The sequence below is a fragment of the Marmota marmota genome, unplaced genomic scaffold (assembly GCF_001458135.2).
Source record: "Marmota marmota marmota unplaced genomic scaffold, marMar, whole genome shotgun sequence".
Taxonomy (NCBI): Eukaryota; Metazoa; Chordata; class Mammalia; order Rodentia; family Sciuridae; genus Marmota; species Marmota marmota.
Genome location: NW_026000020.1, coordinates 647,023 through 664,154, shown reverse-complemented (window position 1 = coordinate 664,154; position 17,132 = coordinate 647,023). Strand labels below are relative to the sequence as shown.

At 49.4% G+C, this 17,132-nt stretch overlaps 1 protein-coding gene across 1 annotated transcript in view; it reads left to right on the top strand.

The window, feature by feature from the left end:
• The window catches only part of Sh3rf3 (SH3 domain containing ring finger 3), a 338,666-nt gene that overhangs the window by 60,742 nt on the left and 260,792 nt on the right, over window positions 1-17,132 (top strand). The gene's annotated exons all lie outside the window — the stretch shown is intronic.

The window sequence follows — 17,132 nt, the reverse complement described above, 5'->3', positions numbered from 1 at the left end:
AAGTTCCCATTTACACCTAACTCTGGCATATTTGGTGGGTTTCTCTGGATGGAGCTATTTTTACATCATTTTCTGGAAAGATGCCTCTTTCCCCACAGGCAGCCTCTGACGGTGTGCCAGAAAATTCAGCATTTGCGTCTTATTTTTCTAAGCACTTGTTATTTTTATTTTTTCTTACACTCATTTGACCTGGACTTCTGATAAGGCATTTAAAAATAGCCTGTGGGCTTCCTGTGAGCAATTGGCCTTCTAAAATTACCCTTCTGCTTTTAAATAACCTGCTTGTTATCTCCCAATTCTGGCATAGAATAAGCCTCAGTATTTGGAGGTTTCTCTAATTTCCCTTCTACCTCCTGGTGTGTGTGGCCTGGTTCCTGAGTGCTTCCATCCTGCAGCCAAAGGAGTGGCTATTGTGTCCGTCCTCTGGGCCTTCTAGAAGTGGACGCTCAAAATTCCACACACGTACTGCTTTTGCCCATCTGTAGGTGCATTTGTATTTCCATAGGGAGACCACAGAGGGGTCCTCAGGCTGTCATTCAAAGTGTCCTTTGGTGGGACAAGGGCAAAGGTCTTCCTCAGCTGGTTAGTTGCAGGGCAGCAGCTCTCTGGATTGCCTCTCCACCTTGAGGTCTTGTCCGGTGTACTTGGGGTGCGGCCAGTTCCCAAGACCATGACAGTCCACCTGCAAGAGTGGTGATGTCTGCAGCCGTCCACCATGCCTGTCCTGCACACTCCCTGGCTGCTCGCCAGCCTTTACCCTGACTCTGTCCCTGTGTCCTCCCTCACCCTGCCTGCCTACTTGCTGGGGGCCTGCGTCTGGTCCTCACTGTCACCTGGTCCCATGGCACGAAGGCTTCCCTTGCAGTGTGATTCCTGCAGCTGTGCTTCTGCCCTGGGCAGCTCTGCCAGGGAGAGGGAGGGCTGACTCCCCTCTCGTCTGTTTGGTATGTCTGGGACAAGCAGCTTAGCATGTGTGCTGAGAAGGCTGTCAGTTTGTCCTCTTGTGAGGGTGGCCAGGGCTGGATGTGGATGTAGTCTGGCAGCTCTGGGGGAGACGGTGGGGGGGGGTGTGGGGGTACTGTGCTGTTTGTTGCTGTACCTGGATGGGCTGGCTTAGGTCTGCCAGCAGTTAGGGGGTGTGACATGTGGATTCTGAGCAGGTGTGTGCCCCCTGCCAGGAGGAGAGGCTGCCTCACTAATCTGATGGCCAAATGAGACCAGGCCTCCATGGGACAATGATGCCTTGATTTGCCATTGGACTCCTGAGGCATGACCCGGGGGCATTCCCATGCAGAGGCAGAGGTGGGCCCGGAGGAACATCCTCTGGAAACCTGGGACATAGTTCTGCAGAGGCCCCGGGCCACCTTCTGCGTAGTGTGAGGGCTCTTACCTATAGAGGCTTCCCTGGTTTGGGCACTGGGCACTGGGCAATGCCCTGTGAGTGAGTGCCAGTGTTTCCCCTTTTTGCAGCTAAGTACACTGAGATAGAGAGATGGAGGGACTGGCCTAGTTCACACAGCCAGAGCCCCCTGGCCCAGAAAGGCGGTGGAATCTGCATTTCTCTACCGACCTGCTGTTGAATCTCACAGGAAAAGGGCCAGCAGGGAGGCTGGTGGGCCCTTTGGAATGCTGGAGTGCAGGGCTGGGCCTCACTGCAGGGGGCTGCTGCTCTGCCTGAAGCCGGAGGAGAGGAGAAGGGAGGGGACAGCCCACCTGGATTTTTTATTTCAGTCTTGCCTGTACCTAATGCGTGCTTCTTGTCCCCAGGTGAGAGGCTAAATTGCTTGGATCCTGTGTTTCTCCATCCGTAAACAATCCAGTGGGCAGAGGCCAATGAGATTCTGTTGGTGAGGGGGACTCAGGACTCAGGTCTGTCCATGTACACACAGATACTCCTTGTAGGATGCTGGGGTTGGTGCCTGAGCAGGAGGCTGTGTGGAGGAGCCACCGTGAGCTCCGCGGAGGGACTCAGTGCCTGGGGTTTCATGCTCTCAACCTTTGAGTTTGTGCTTTGTGAGTCATTGTGTTAGAAATACTAAAATGCCACAGAAATCAAACATGTGCTTGAAAGTGGGTGGGCAAGGCAAACTTTCGCTTCTTTTTTTTTTAAGTTCTTCATTAATTTTATGTTCTTTTTAGATATACATGACACTAGAGTATATTTTGACATATTATACATGCATGGAGTATAGCTTATTTTAATTAGGATCCCATTCTTGTGGTTGAACATGAGGTGGAGTGTCACTGGTCGTGTATTCATATATGAACACAGGAAAGTTATGTCCGATTCATTCTACTATCTTTCCAGTTCCCTTCCCTCCTCTCTTCCCCCCATTCCCCACTGTCTAATCCAATGAATGTCTGTTATTCCCCTGCCCTTGCTGTGTGTTAGCATCTGCATATCAGAGAGAACATTCAGCCTTTGTTTTTTCGGGGATGGGGGAGATTGGCTTATTTCACTTAGTATGATAGACTCCAGTTCCATCCATTTACAGGCAAATGCCATAATTCCATTCTTCTTTATGGCTGAGTAATATTCCACTGTGTACATATAACACTTTTTTTTTTATCAATTCATCTGTTGAAGAGTATCAAGGTTGGTTCCATAGCTTAGCTATTGTGAATTGAGCTGCTATGAACATTGAGGGGCTGTGTCACTAGAGTATGCTGATTTTAAGTCTTTTGGTTATAAACCAAGGAGTGGGATAACTGTATCCAATTATGGTTTCATTCCAAGTTTCCTAAGGAATTTCTATACTGCTTTCCATAGTGGTTGCACTAATTTTCAGTCCCACCAACAATGTATGAGTACCTTTTCCCCACATCCTCACCAACATTTATTGTTGCTTGTGTTCTTGATAACTGCCATTCTGACTGGAGTGAGATGAAATCTCAGTGTAGTTTTAATTCATATCTCTAATTGCTAGAGATGTTGAACATTTTTTTCATATATTTATTGACGACTTGTATTTCTTCTGTGAAGGGCCTGTTGAGGACCTGGCTAGTAAGCGCGCCTGGGTGTGCAGTCCGCCTATTTATATACCTAATGCAGCGCTGCCCTTCGCCCTGATTGGAGGACACAGGGTACAACCTACACAATTAGCTGATTTTAAAATTAGGGTGGTAAGGAGAAGGGCTGTAATTAAAATGGTTACAATTGGATCCAATAAAGGCGGAATACTATATTTTAGAATGGGACCACCAGAGGTTTCTGTTTCTCATGACTGGAACCTGAGCATGTCAGCAGGGTGCCTGATGTCCACGGGTGGCCCTGGTGCCTGTGAGTCGCTTGCCGGAGTCCTGCCTTGGGAAGCCTGGCACGAACTAGCAGATATAAACTGCCGCGGCAGGCAGGCAGGTCAGGAGAGAGAGCACGGAAGAAAGGCAAAAGCCTTTTCCCATGAAAGATCCTGCCCCTGAGTCTGTACTGCTTTGCACAGATTAGGCAGCTGGTTCTACGGGGTGGCCTTAGTTTTGATTTTCATGGGGCTGGGTTTTTAGTGTGACTCCTGCTAAGCTCGGCGTATTCAGGTCCCCACGGCCTCCCTCCTCCCTCTGGAGCAAAAAGGGCCGTGGGGGCATTGTGGGGTCAGCGACTCTCAGGAGCTGCCCAGGAGAGTGAGCCCTAAGGCCAACATTTGCAGTCTCTGGTGCCCTCAACAGCACATTCAGAGGTCCTGCCTGACACCAGGGACGGCCACCCTGGGGACCTTCTGGGGCTGTAAATGACATCGACTGCGTATGTGGTAAATGGAAGCAAACAGATGAACCTGCAGTCCAAACCCTGTGAGACCCCAGCTGCACAGAGCGGTGAAATTTATGGCCCTAAAGAATAAACTTTCCACAGTGCCAGGCAGCCACGGTGTGGGGGAGAAGAGGGGCAGGCTGGGCTCCTCCAGAATGCCCTGCCCACCACAAACTGTCGGGTGCCAGCTGTCTTAGTTTACTCAGGCTGCTGTAACAAAAGCCCACAGACTGTGTGGTTGCAACAGCAGACCTTTCTGTCTGACATGTATTTGTCACAGCTGGGGAGGCTGGAAGTCTAAGATCAAGGTGCTGGCCGATTCCATTCCCAAGAAGGGCTCTCTTCCTGACTGGCATGTGGCTGCCTTATTCTAAGAGAGAGAGAGAACAGTTCTTGTGTCTCTTCTTATGAGGACACTAATCCCATTCCCGAGCCTCCACCTTCGTCCCCTGATCACCTGCCAAAAGTCTCATCTCCAGACACCATCTCCTTGGGGATAGGGATTCCACATGGAAATCTGGGGTGGGGGGACACAGACATTAGCACCGGCCTCATAATATCTGTCCCCCAGGAGACAGTTTTGGTGATCACAGCTTACAGGACATCTAGTGAGTGGAGACCAGAGATGCGGCTTAGCTCCTAAAGTACCCAGGACAGCCCCCACCACAGAGCAGTGTCCCCAGTGCTGGGGGTGATGGTGGGGGGGTTGTCTTGATGAGGCAGAGGGAATGTGACACCCTGTCCCCAGTCTCTTACAATGTCTGTTGGGATGAACTGTTTCCAGTTTTCAAGAGAACGGAGCAAAAACAGGGACTCTAGAACCACCCCATCAGCAGAGGTGGTGAGAGGGGCCCTGCCCTGTGAGTTAAGGTCTGCATAAAGGTGCTCATGGCTAGGTCTAAGGCTAAAAGACCTTTGCAGTCCCCTGTAGCAGATTTTAACACCAACAGCCGCCTCTCCTTAGTTGTCCCTGCACGGTGGCCTGGGGGTTTCCTTCATCTGCCTCAGCTTTATTGCTCTTTCCTGTCTGACAGCTCTTGGGTCTATCCTGGTCATCTGCCCCTTGCCTCCCTTTCTGGACCCCATAACCAGGTCCTTTAGGGCACGCTGAGCACAAGAAGAAAGCACAGGATGAGAGCCTTTCCCAATGTGGTCTCCCTGCGGCCTGCCGTGGGCTCTTCTGTTGGCTGTTTAGCATCACTCTTCCTAGGACCCAGCTCCCTGCTCAGGAGAGCATCCAGGACACACTGCTGGTGGCTGTAGGGACAATGGCTGAGAATCTCAGTCCTGGGAGGCAAGTGGTACCACGTGTGAGCTGAGGCTCTGAGCTTCCTGCGACCATCCTCATCCTCAGTCCTGCCTCTCCGCCCAGCTCAGCTCAGCCCTTACTTTGTATCAGCTGCCACATCCGCTTACCTGCTTTCTCCCTAGACATCCTCTGCCGGGTTGCAAGCCGGGTTTTAATCCTGTTGTGTTTGCAACAAGATTACAAACTCATTTACAAAATGAAAACTGGCTGGTTTGTATTTGAAAACCACAGGCGGCTCCCTGCCCTAGCCCAGCATTGCACCTCAAGTATTGTGCCTTGGGCACATGGGGACCCAGGCTGGGCTTTGGGCCTCCATCTCTTGCCTGTATGCAAACTACTTCCCGCTCTCTATCTCAGTTGAGTTCTGGCATTGCACCCACAACCCAGGCCAGCTCAGCCTCACCTCTTTCCCGAGGGTACCCCCCAGTTTATTATCTTGAACTCAAGTCTTTTCTCATTTTTAAGATCTTTCTCGTCCTCCTTCATTTTTAAGACACCTATGGACATGTCTGGGAGTCTCTATGGGGCTTTTCATGAGATGGTCTCCATAAAATCCATGTGCAATTTCCTGTGTGAGATGTCTGTTCACTTCCTCCCCAGCTCAGCCCTCCAAGAATCAGAGTGGCTACCCTCGGCACAGGACAGTCACATGCTGCTTAGAGGCACAGCCACGGTTTAGACCAACTATCTAAACCTATCTAAACGTTGGTGTTAATGAGCTTTAGGACGCCTGCATAAACCCAGCTCAGCACATTTCTTCGTGTTCTTTCAATGGGGACATAATGCCCTTGTAAGAGAATCATGTCCTGTGTCACTTAGGCCAGCACCCCACCAATTCCTCTGACACATTTGAAGTCAGAGTTGTCAGAGTACATGGCTTCAAAGAAAAATTTGGTTATGAAACAGATGTTTTAATGAGAATCACTTGGTATATGTCCACAGGACACAAGTAATAGATGCAGGCCACCGTTGGACTTGCCTTGCAGCCCGGCTGGGTCTTGCTCCTGGGTGACTGGGAGCTGGCATGCCCCGTTTCCCTAGAGTGAGCTTGGTCTTCCAGCGGGCAGCTGGTCGGAGCACATGGCCACTTCCTCATCTCAACAGATTGGCAAGTGGACATTATCTACAGCTTGTAGATGAAATGGAGTGGAAGAAAACATCCTTTTCCCTCGCCGGTTCCTGGAGTCTGACCACAAGGCAAGTCTCCGGCCTGGTCTCCGGAAATCGGCCTGGGCAGCCCCAGGAAGCTCAACCTCTCCAGATTGAGGCAAGGCCGATCCTGAACCCCTTTGAAAGGAGAGGTGGGTAATAATGAAATAATCCTGTGACCATGTCTGAGCAGCTCCACGGGTCTTTCCACTCTGGTTGGGATTTCAAGATGTGAAGCAATCACAGGATGAATTGAATTGCACTTTTTTTAGTTGTGTTTTTTTTTCTTTCTTGTGTCATTGTGGCTGTGTCCATTCCTATTCCCTGCATGACTGTGCAGCTGGTCAATGGCTAGCACGGCCATTTACTCCCTGTTCTCCCTCCTGATCAGCAGTGATTTTTTTTTTTGGGGGGGGTGGTTACTCTTGCCTCAGAACATAGCACAGGGAACATGGGCCTGGGCCTGAGATCCTGGGTTCTGGGAAAACAAAAAGTGCACAGCCTTGGGTGAGTGCTTTCTCCCCCTCCTTGAGCTTCAGGTTCCTCATCTGGCCAGGCCACGCCACAGCACCTGCCTTCAGGGCTGCAGGCCCTTTCCCATCTCAGTGGAGCTCTTGGGCTTGTGCACATATTTTAGTGAAGGGAGAGACAGCCCACATTCCTGGAGAGGGGCCAGGCCTCCTTTTCTGTCTTCGTTGCAGAATTCATAGAATGAACAACTGCTTGGCTCGTTAGCACAGTTTTGGGTCCCAGTAGGCACATTTTAGAGTATAGGTTACATGGAGGAAGTGAAGACACGGTTTCACTGTGACATGAACTGGGAACTCTGTCTTACCCTAACACAGGTCTCAGGGACACAGGGCTGGCCATGCACTGCAGCACTTAGAAGGGAGGAGGCCTCTGTCAGCAGAAGCTCCATCCTACCTGGAGCACCGGGCTGGTATCGCTCAGGTCCCCTGGAGCATCATCCCACTCCCACCTACTCACCCCCAGCAGCTGCTGCTGACCCAGTGAGGATGCTTTGCCCACAGGACAGGGTGGTGCGGGGCCAGGGTGCCTCTTCAGAGAGCAGAAGGACAGAGTCTGGAAGGGGCTGACTGCATGGCTATAATTAAGAGGCTACGAGTGGCTTCCTTGGGTGGACATTGCAGACGGTGGCCCAAATGTAGGAGAGCTTTCTGGTCATTAGCACTGCCCTATGGTGAGGTGGACAGCCCTGGATGGGTGCTTCAGCATCCTTGTGAGTGAGTGAGCCTCGGCCGGGCAGTCACTGAATCCCTGCCCAAGTCAGGTTCCTTTAGTCGCTTTGTTGAAGTCTCAGAAGTCTCATGGCTCCTTGTTGCCCCTCCTCGTTTGGGACCTGAGGACGGACTGTGCCAACCGCTCTGCTTTATGGGACACCATTTCCTTCACTTCCCCTTTGGTATGATGGACACAATGGCTTTATGTTCCCTGTACACCTTGCACCTTGCACTCCTGAGGCCCCGAATCCCCTTCTGCCCACTTCAAAATACCAATGTTACGGTCACATCCTCCATGAACTGACCCTGGCCATTTTATCCTACACTCATCTGCACTCCTGGAGTATTTTCTTTCTCCTGTGGGTGCCCCACTCCACCTCCACCATGTCTTGTCCCTTTAGTGGCTTGCAAGTCTTCTGAGGGTAGCGTCCTCCCATACACTAACTGCAGCCCTCAGGCCTCCCTGCGTAGTGTCCACACATGGCAGTGCAACTCAAAGAGTCTCTAAGTATTAAACAGAATAGTCTGCATTTGTCTTTTACAAAGAACCTGAATTTTCACTGCCTTCTAGCTGTTATTATGAACAGTCTCAAAGGAGGACAGAAGACAAAGAGTCTGGCCCATACCTGGCTCTTGTAAGATTTAACCATTACTTTTGCCACATTTGCTTTTTCCTTCTGTCTGTCTCTCTGTCTTGGGTAAACCATGAAACTCATTTTTTGCAGATGTCAAGTTATTTCATCCCTGGATAATTCAGCAAACCTTTCTGAAGAATAAGGGCGCTCTTTTATAGTACTGTTATCCCGCCTCAGAGGGCTGGAAGAATTTCCTAATCTCATCTATCAAATCGCTATCAAATACCAGTCCACTTCGAGTTTCCTCAGTTTTCCCTTAAAACCTTTCTGTGGTCTTGGTTAAAACCAGGTTTACCCCTTTCTTTTAGATTTTATTTCCTTAGTCTCTCTCAGTCTAGACTAAGGTTTCCCAGTAGCAGCACTGTTATTCAAATATGCCACAAAAAGTACAGATGGTCCCCAAACTTTGGTGGTTCAACTTAGGATTCTTTGACTTGCGGTGGAGTTACAGTGACATGCATTTTGTAGAAACTGTGCTTTGGATTCTGAATTTGGGTCTTTCCCCAGGCTAGTGATAGGCAGCACAACCCTCTCTCCTGATGCTGGGCAGTGGCGGCCAGGCACGGCTCCTGTCACAGGGGAAACCACGACTCTGCAGAGCTCCTGAGCTAGGCTGTGCCGTGGGTTGGGCGTTCATGCATTTTTCACTGATGGTGTATTCAGCTTATGACGTGTTTTGCAGGATGCGGCCCCATGATCCGTCGAGGGGTATTTGTATGTGCTTAGCTGCATTGTTCCTGGCCCGTGCCCCACGGGTGGCCAGCAGCATGGGCTGTCCCCCACCTCAAGTTGTGACACCTAAACCTGCTGTACACAGTGTCCAGTGCCGCAACAGGCACAGTGCTTCAGTGTGAGAAATCACTGCTCTAGAACACTCTCCTAAGCTTTGTCTTTCAAGGTGCCAACCCTTTGAAGAAACCCAGCCCGTTATTTTGCAAAATGTCTCATTTTTTTTGGATTTGTTGGGTCACTTCTTGGTAGTGCCACTAAATTTCTTGTATTTTTCTGTAAAGTGGAAATGGGCTAAACTAAAGCTTTTATTGTGTTCCAGTTAATAATCTTAGAAGGCTACCTTTAAATGTAGAGAAATTAATGCTCTCTCTTTAATAAATCTGGAGGGGAGAATGGTGTATTTCGGAGAAGGGAGGAGACTACGTGTGGCCTTCCTAAGTGTCCACCTGGGACAGCTGGGAGGGTGGGAGATAGGAAGCACTGTGTGTATATGGGTGTGTGTGTGTGTGTGTGTGTTTGTGTGTGTTTACACGCACACATTTTGCACTTCTTAGCCTCCAGTTAGAATTTTCTCCTCTTCACTTCCTGTTTTTCCACAGAAACCAATTGCAGGGTCATGAATTATTGATTTAAAAAAAATGGGAGTATGTTTGTCTTCACTCTGTGTCATACTGGGACTTACCACACTTACTTTTACCAAAGCATCTCAAGGTTCAGTAGCTGTTGGAGAGTCACTTGGTGAACTGTCATTTATACTCTGATGTCACCCTTCGCCCCCCGCCCCCCAGGTGGGCCAGGTGTCTCAGGAACTGCAAGTAGGTACATGGGCAGTCTCGGCCAGCTCTCCCACTTCAGAGAGTATGGCAGAGTATTTTTTTAACTGTGGTCAAGAACTGCAGGATTTGTGGCAATGGGGACAAAGAGTTACTTAACTCTTGCATTTGCTATTTCTGCATCCATGAACAAAGTTACTCGAGATCACTCCCCAGCACCCTCTTTCCAGCTGTGGGCTCCTTTAGTTGGGGTTTAGTAAGTCTGTTTCATGGCTGATGAAATCGACTCTGGCGTGCCTATATTGGGCCGAGCTGTGTGTGAGCAGGTAAATGAACCCTCGGGCACCTGAGACAGAACCTGTCCTGGCTCATTGGGAGGAAAGAACTGGTGTGGAGCTGTGTGGCCGGGAAAAGGGCCGATGTGGCTACGCGTGTGCCTACAACGAACGGGTGATCAACTGGGGGGTGAGGATGACACTAGAATCCTGGGCGTCGTATTTTCTAATTATGCTGTCATCTTTTGTAAACAGAGCTCTCTGTTTGTAGTGGTTCATTTTTATGAGCTACAATGATTAGTTCTAGATAATTTTGGTATGTGATAATCATTAGAGTAAGTTGTGTCTGATTAAATAAAGGATTTGTCTCTAATTTATGCCAATTTAAAGATGTCTTCTAGGTTCTCTTTGTCTCTGGGGGAGGGAAGCAGGTTGCCATGGAGACGGCATAAGGAAAAGTGACAGGCAAGAAAGCTTAGCAGTTTCGGTTTGGGAAATATTTGTGATGTAGGTAATTATATATAAAATAATGTTATGCAGCAGAGCCATCTGCCTTTGGAAAGATGTGTGTCATGGAATGTTATTGTGAAGCAGGGTTTTCTATGAGGACCACAATTTGGGCTGTTTTGCTATTTGGGTGTTATTAGGATATCAAAATTGTGGATGATAAAGATGCAACAAGAGCCCCTAAAATTGTTTCCAGGAGTGTATTGCTACATGATGTCATGTGCCACTAGAGAATCTGGAAAGCTATCTTCACTTGGAAACGTTTACTTAGGAAGACTTCCCTCAGACTACATTGAGTATTTAACCTCAAAAATAACTAAAATCACCTGTACTCTGATTAATAATGGTTTTTGATTAGTTTGAATGGCACCATTTACTTCTGCTCTCCTTTTTTAAAATATATTTTTTTAGTCGTAGTCGGACACATTACCTTTATTTTATTTATTTATTTTTATGTGGTACTGAGGATCCAACCCAGCGCCTCGCACATTCCAGGAGAGGGCTCTCCTACTGAGCCCCAACCCCAGGCGCCCCCACTCTCTCCTTTTTTTGTTTAATGATATCTCATTGTTTTCGAGCCCCGTTTAACAAATCAACACCTGTTTTTTCCCTCTTATTTTCCCAGGTCTTGATTAATTTTTTTCTACCTTGGATTTTTTTTTTTTCATTTTACTCATATGCAGTTGATATTCTTCCCTTCCTCCAGTTTAGAATTCCGATGAGATTTAAGTGGAAACAGAAACTTCAGCCTGGGACTTATTCGGTTTAGCAAGCCAGCACATGTTCATTGAGTGCCCATCCTGGGCATTGTGTAGACCTCCACGAAGTTCACTGAGTTCAGGCTCTGTTAAAACATGTGTGGCTGTCTTGGCAGACAAGGGCTCTGCAAACAGAGCCAGAGTTTTAGTTTACATCTCCCTTTTTTTTTCTTTTCTGTTCAGACTAGGCAAGCAGAGGATTGCAAATCTGTGGGCATTCCTGCCACCTGGAGGTGGGGCATGCCCCCTTTCCCTTGATCCTGAGCCCTGTGGCTGCTCTGACCCAGAGAACACAGCAGAAGTGACATTGCCAGTTTCTGGGTTTTCAGATTCTCAGATTTGATACATTTGTGTCAATGTGTTGAATGTGAGAGTCTCTCGGAACACTCGCTCTTGGGATCCAACCATCATGTGAAGAAGTGCTGCCCACCCTGTGGAAGGGTCTGTGTGCAGGGGAGTGAGGGCTTATCTCCGCTAAGCTCCCTGTGGGTGACTTCCTTGAGGAGGAAGGTCCAGCTCCAGTCAGACCACCCTCCTGTTCACAAATGGAGCAGAGATGAGCTCTTCCCCCCAAGCTCTGTTCAGGTTGCATGTTTGTAGGACTGGGGGTGGAGTTCAGTTGTGGAGCACTTACCTAGCATGCATGAGGCATGGTCCCAGCACTACAAAAAAGAAAATAGAGGGGTGGGAGGGGAGGAGAAGAAAATAAAATTTGCCGATTTGCAAGCAGTAAGGTATCTGTTGTCTGAAGACACTCAACTTTGTGCCAGTTTGTCATGCAGCAGTAGATAATTAGAACACTCCACTGATATATTTTTTTTTAATTTAACTCTATCCTGTTGTTCTGGGAACATGCCAGTGTTGAATATCCTTGTCAGAGGAAGTGAGATCGAGGGGTACGTGCCCAGGAAAGCATGTGTTGAGCAGATGGCTCAAAGATGAGGTGCATCTCCTGATCAAGGCGAACTCAGAATTCTCCCCTACTGACCTCCTGGAGCAGCTCTGTAAAGAGGCCCGTGTGGGTGAATGCGGAAGGCCTGCAGGATCTAGGCTGTGGACAGAGGTGACTTGGGCAGTGTGGGGTGGCACTCAATGGAGGTCTAATGTTGGCAGGACGTGTCCAGAATAAACAGAGTGGGGCTGGGCCCTGGCCATCTGCACCGACTTTCCACATCACCAGGTGCCTCCAGTTGAACCCACCAATATTGCCCATCTTTTGCTGAATGCTCCAAGTCAGAGGAGTCTTTTTGTGGGCACAGCCAGTGCTAGTCTGGGGTTCTGTGTTTCCTTGCCAGCAAGGACACACCTAGCCCAGGCCTTCCGTGCATCCAAACTCCCCGTGCTGTGGACCGTGTGGACATCTTAGTTGTACAGCTGAGGCCAGGTGAGCCAATGTCCTCTGGCATCATAACTTATTTCTAGTCTGTGTAAAAACTGAGAGGTCATCAGATTTGGAAGTTCCCTCATGCTGGGTCCTGTGTGGGTGACTTTGGTAACCGTGGATGGCTAGGTTTTCTTGAGTTCAGTGGTATGATGGCAAATAATGAACTGTTGACTTTCTGGGCAGGGGGGAAGCTTTGACTGTGAGCATTTTCCAATTTCCAGTGTGTAAGTACTTCCACCCTGGCCAACTCCAGGCGACCAAGGTGAGGTCACTGGTAGGGACTTGAGCTAGTGTGAGCCAGCCCCATCCTGACCCTGGGGAAAAGGAGGATGGTATGGGGTGTGCTGTGCAGTCTGAAGGTTACCTATTCTCTGAGGAAAGGTACCAGCCAGGTGGGGAGGATTTCCCTTCCTCTGAGCTGTCTATTCATAGCCCCTTTTGGGGGTTAAGATGGCCTTTTTTTCATGAGCTGGTGGTGAGAGGACGCGTTTGTTCGACTCATGTGCTCACTTGGTACTGTTGAAAGATACTCAAGACGGCAACACCAGACATGGCTCTCAGCAGGAAGCAGTGTTGTTTAATGCCAGCGCTAGGTCACGGATTCCCATCCAGAGGCTGAGCCTTCTGGACGGGGGGTGGGCATAGCCTTAAATACTGATGTTAGTTTCCCTTACATACTAGTTCTTTGTCTCCCATATAAGGTAATACACGTTCCTGTTTGGACATTCTATTCCACACTACAGAGTAGCCACACTGTGACAACTGAGATGTGGAAGGCTCACATTGATACTGATCGTCTCATGTTATCCTTTTCTTTCCTCCGAGAGAATCTCTACCAAGTAGAATGGGATACTTTCATACTTCAAGGTTTATCATTTCTGTTTTCGTAAAATACCCGTAATGTACCATTGGCCGTTTTTAGCTAGTCTCAAGTTACAGGTCAGTTGTCATTGGGTTCCTTCATGTTGTGTAGTCACCACTGTTTCCAGAATGTTTTCCTTATTCGAAACAACTCTCTTCATTGCTCAAGACTCTCCATTCCTCCTGGTGACCACCATTCTACTTTTTATCTCAATGAATTTGACTACTCCCAGGACCTCATTTAGTAGAATCATATCTGTCCTTTGTGACTGGCTGATTTCATTCAGCATAATGTCTTCAAGATTCATTCACATTAGAGCCTGCATCAGATTTTCTTTTTAAGGCCGAATAATATCCACTGTATGGATAGACCACATTTTCTTTACCTATGCATCTGTTGATGGACATTTGGGTTGTTTCTACCTGCTGGCTACAGTTAATAGTGCACTCTTGCCCATGGGTCTATACATATCTGGGTGCCTACTTTCAATTCTGAGAATGTGGTTAGAAGTGATTGTTATAGTTCAGATATGAAATGCCCTTTAAAAGCTCCTGGGTTCATGTTCAGAGGTGAATGATTAGATCATGAGAGCTGTAATCTAATCCACAGGTTAATCCCTTGATGGGTCAATAATTTGGAAGGACTCCTGTAGTGGATGGTAACTGTAGGCAGGTGGGATATGGCTGGAGGAGGTGGGGTACGGGGGTGTGTGTTGGGGATCGAACCTTGTCCTCCTGCTTTCTCTCTGTTTCCCTGCCACAGGAGTGAAGCGGCCGACCTCCACCTTGCCCTTTGGCCATGATGCTTGGCCTCATCTCCGGTTCAGAGCAGTTGAACCAGCCAGCTCTGGACAGAGTATCTGAAATTACGAGCCCAAAGAACGTTTCCTCTAAAATCGTTCTCATTGGATGTTTTGGTTACGGTGACAAATACTGATGCAGTATTTCTAAATTCTTAATGTAACTGGTCTATGAAGTCCCAAGTGGGAAAGAATTGTCCTCCACTAAGCTCTTCATGTTGTCTGAGTGTGGAGCCCAGAGAGGCCATGCGACATTCTGAAGGTTGTCCAGCTCATGAGTGGCATGGTGGGGACTGGAGTCCATGTCCCCAAGGGACAGGGTGGGCTGGAGAAAACCAGCTGAATAATCAGATGAGATATCAGAGGCTTCACCGGAGTCAGTGCACGTGACCTGAGCAGGTGGCCCTGCAGGTGAGGGCTGTGTCCCCACTCAGGGAAGCACCCAGGCCTAGGCTGGGCCTGGAGGGCGAGAGAGGAGTGTCAGGTGAGCCCCTTCCAGAGCGGAGACACAGGAGGTGGCTGCTTGTCTCTTGGTTCAGGCGAGGAGAGACTGAGTCAGTGGATTGCTCCTCTGGCAAGAAGTGCTCGTTTTGAAAAATATGAGTCACCACAAATGTGACTCTTTAAATTCAAAAAAATCTATTTACAAACCCTAGGTGAGAAACTTTATTTTTATTTTTAGTTTTAATCGGAGAGGAGGAAAACAGCAACTGCACTCCACACAAGACAGAACAACTGCTTTCATCTGTGTTCCTGCAGAGCTTGAATGGATCTGAGGGTGTTTGGAGCGCTTGCATGCTGGCCCACCCTGTGGCGATTGCTGACAGCTCTGGGGTCCATTTGATTTTTCTCTGGCTCCTGGGAAGAGCACGTGTCTGGCGAATCCACCCATTTCAGTCATGCGCGTCCCTGGGGCCTCTGGAGAAAGCTTGACTTGCAGAATTAAGGGCAGTTAAAGGAGAAGTCAGCCTCACCTGAGGCCTGCTGCTCCTGGGTAGGGTAGGAGGCCCTGGAAAATGGCCGCAGGGTAAGTGGGGAGAGGGTACCTTGCCCTGGGCAGCAGGCGTTTGTCACGCGCCTGGGTTTTGTTTAACATCTTTATGAATGATGCTGGAAGCCACGGCAAACAGTCATTTAATGAAATTCAGATGATGCTCAGTAGGGAGGTGTGATGGAGAGCCCTGGAGAGGTTAGAAATACTCAGAGGGAACAGCCTGGGGCTCCCATAGGAAGGACGCACCCAGAGTGGAGGGGAGAAGCCAGCCTGCACGGTTATTTATCTCATGTGGGGATACCAGGAGGGTTTGGGGGCCATTACAGATAGGAGGAATGAGCGTGGAGCTGAGGATGTTGGGGAACATCAGGTGCAGATCCTCTGCATCTTAGTCCCCGCCCCACCCCTTTCCAGAACCCTGAACCTGAACTTGGTGGAATTCAATACAGCATTTATGGAACACCTGCTTTGGTGCAGTGGAGCTAGTGCACAGAATTCCAGGAAGGTTCTGGAACTTGGAGGGAGCACAGCAGACCATCCGTGCTGGTGACCAGCATGACTGGCACAGCCTCCCCTTGGGGCGGAACCCAGCTGATTTGTCGGGCACCAGGCCACTGTTGCCTGATCTGGAATCTTCTTCCTCTTCTCCTTTACTCTTCTATCCCTCCAAGCCCAAGGAATAAGCCCAGACAAGATGTGAACCGACATCTTTCTATAGGAGGAGGGAATATTGGCTGATCAGGGGAACAGGCGGTCTTCAGTTAAAGCCTCATATGTACAATTGTTTTAAGGGTGAGGGGGGCTGCTTTGATTGCTTCTGGCTGATTATGGATCCCGATTTAGCATGTCATTTAGAATCCGGACAATGGAAAAGATAGAGGTCTCAAAATGAATGTGTCGCCATCATTTTTATAGTGTTCCGTGGCTTCATTATAGCACTGAGGAGGGCTGGGGAAGTGGATTCAGCTGATGAGCTTGCATGGCAAAGCTGCCGTAGCAGGTGGGCCCCGGAGGAATCCACGGATCAGACACGGCCCCTGCCTTCTGCGGACTGGGAAGAGAGACGAGGGGAATATGGCAGATGGTGAGGCGCACACCTGCCTTCCTGGAGGAGGGGCCCTGCCCTGAGAGGTGTCTGGGGTAGGCAGGAAAGCGGCATTGGTGGTCTGAGCTGGCCGAAGACCCATGTGGGGTCAGAGTCCTCTGATGGCATGGTTCAGTTGGGATGCTCATGGCCACAAGTATTGAAAGCCGACCAGAACATGCTCTCAGCGTGAGGAGACTCCTCATCTTGGCTGGCCAGGGCCGCAGGAGGAGCTGGTCTTGGGGCTGACTCTGGGCTCCAAGACGTCAGCAGGACCAGGCTGCTCCCCACTCTGCCCTCCCGCCCCCTTGCTACGGCAGCACCGAGGTTGAGTAGCGGCTGACTCAGCCCAGGCCTGTGTCCTCGGGTGACAGTGCCTAATGATAGAAAAGAGAGGGGTCAGGGCTTCTCAGTCCTTTCTTCTCTTGTTAGGGAGACAGTCTTTCCTCAGGTGGCAGTGCACACCCTCGTGGCCACACGATGAATTCGACAGAGTCTGAGGAAGTGAATCTCTGCCATCAGCAGCCCTGTCTCCAGTGCAGGGCAGGTACCTGGGCTCTTCTAGGGCTGCAGAGGTGCTTTAGGGACAGGCCACACTATGTAGACGTCTGGACTCTGTCCTTTATTAAACTTGAATGGGAAGCCTAGGATGGTTTAATCAGGGATGAGACCTGATCACTGTGGTCATGGTGTGGTAGATGGGCTCTAGAGTGACAGGGCTAGAGAACCTGCATCTAGGTCTGAGGTTACTAACCTGAGGGGGAGAAGAGGATGCCTAATGTGGGCGGTGGTGGCAGATGGTTTTGTATGAATTGTCTAGGATGTGCCGATGTACCTGTTAGCTTTGTGACCTCTGGCCAGTTGCTTGACCATTCTGGGAGGAAA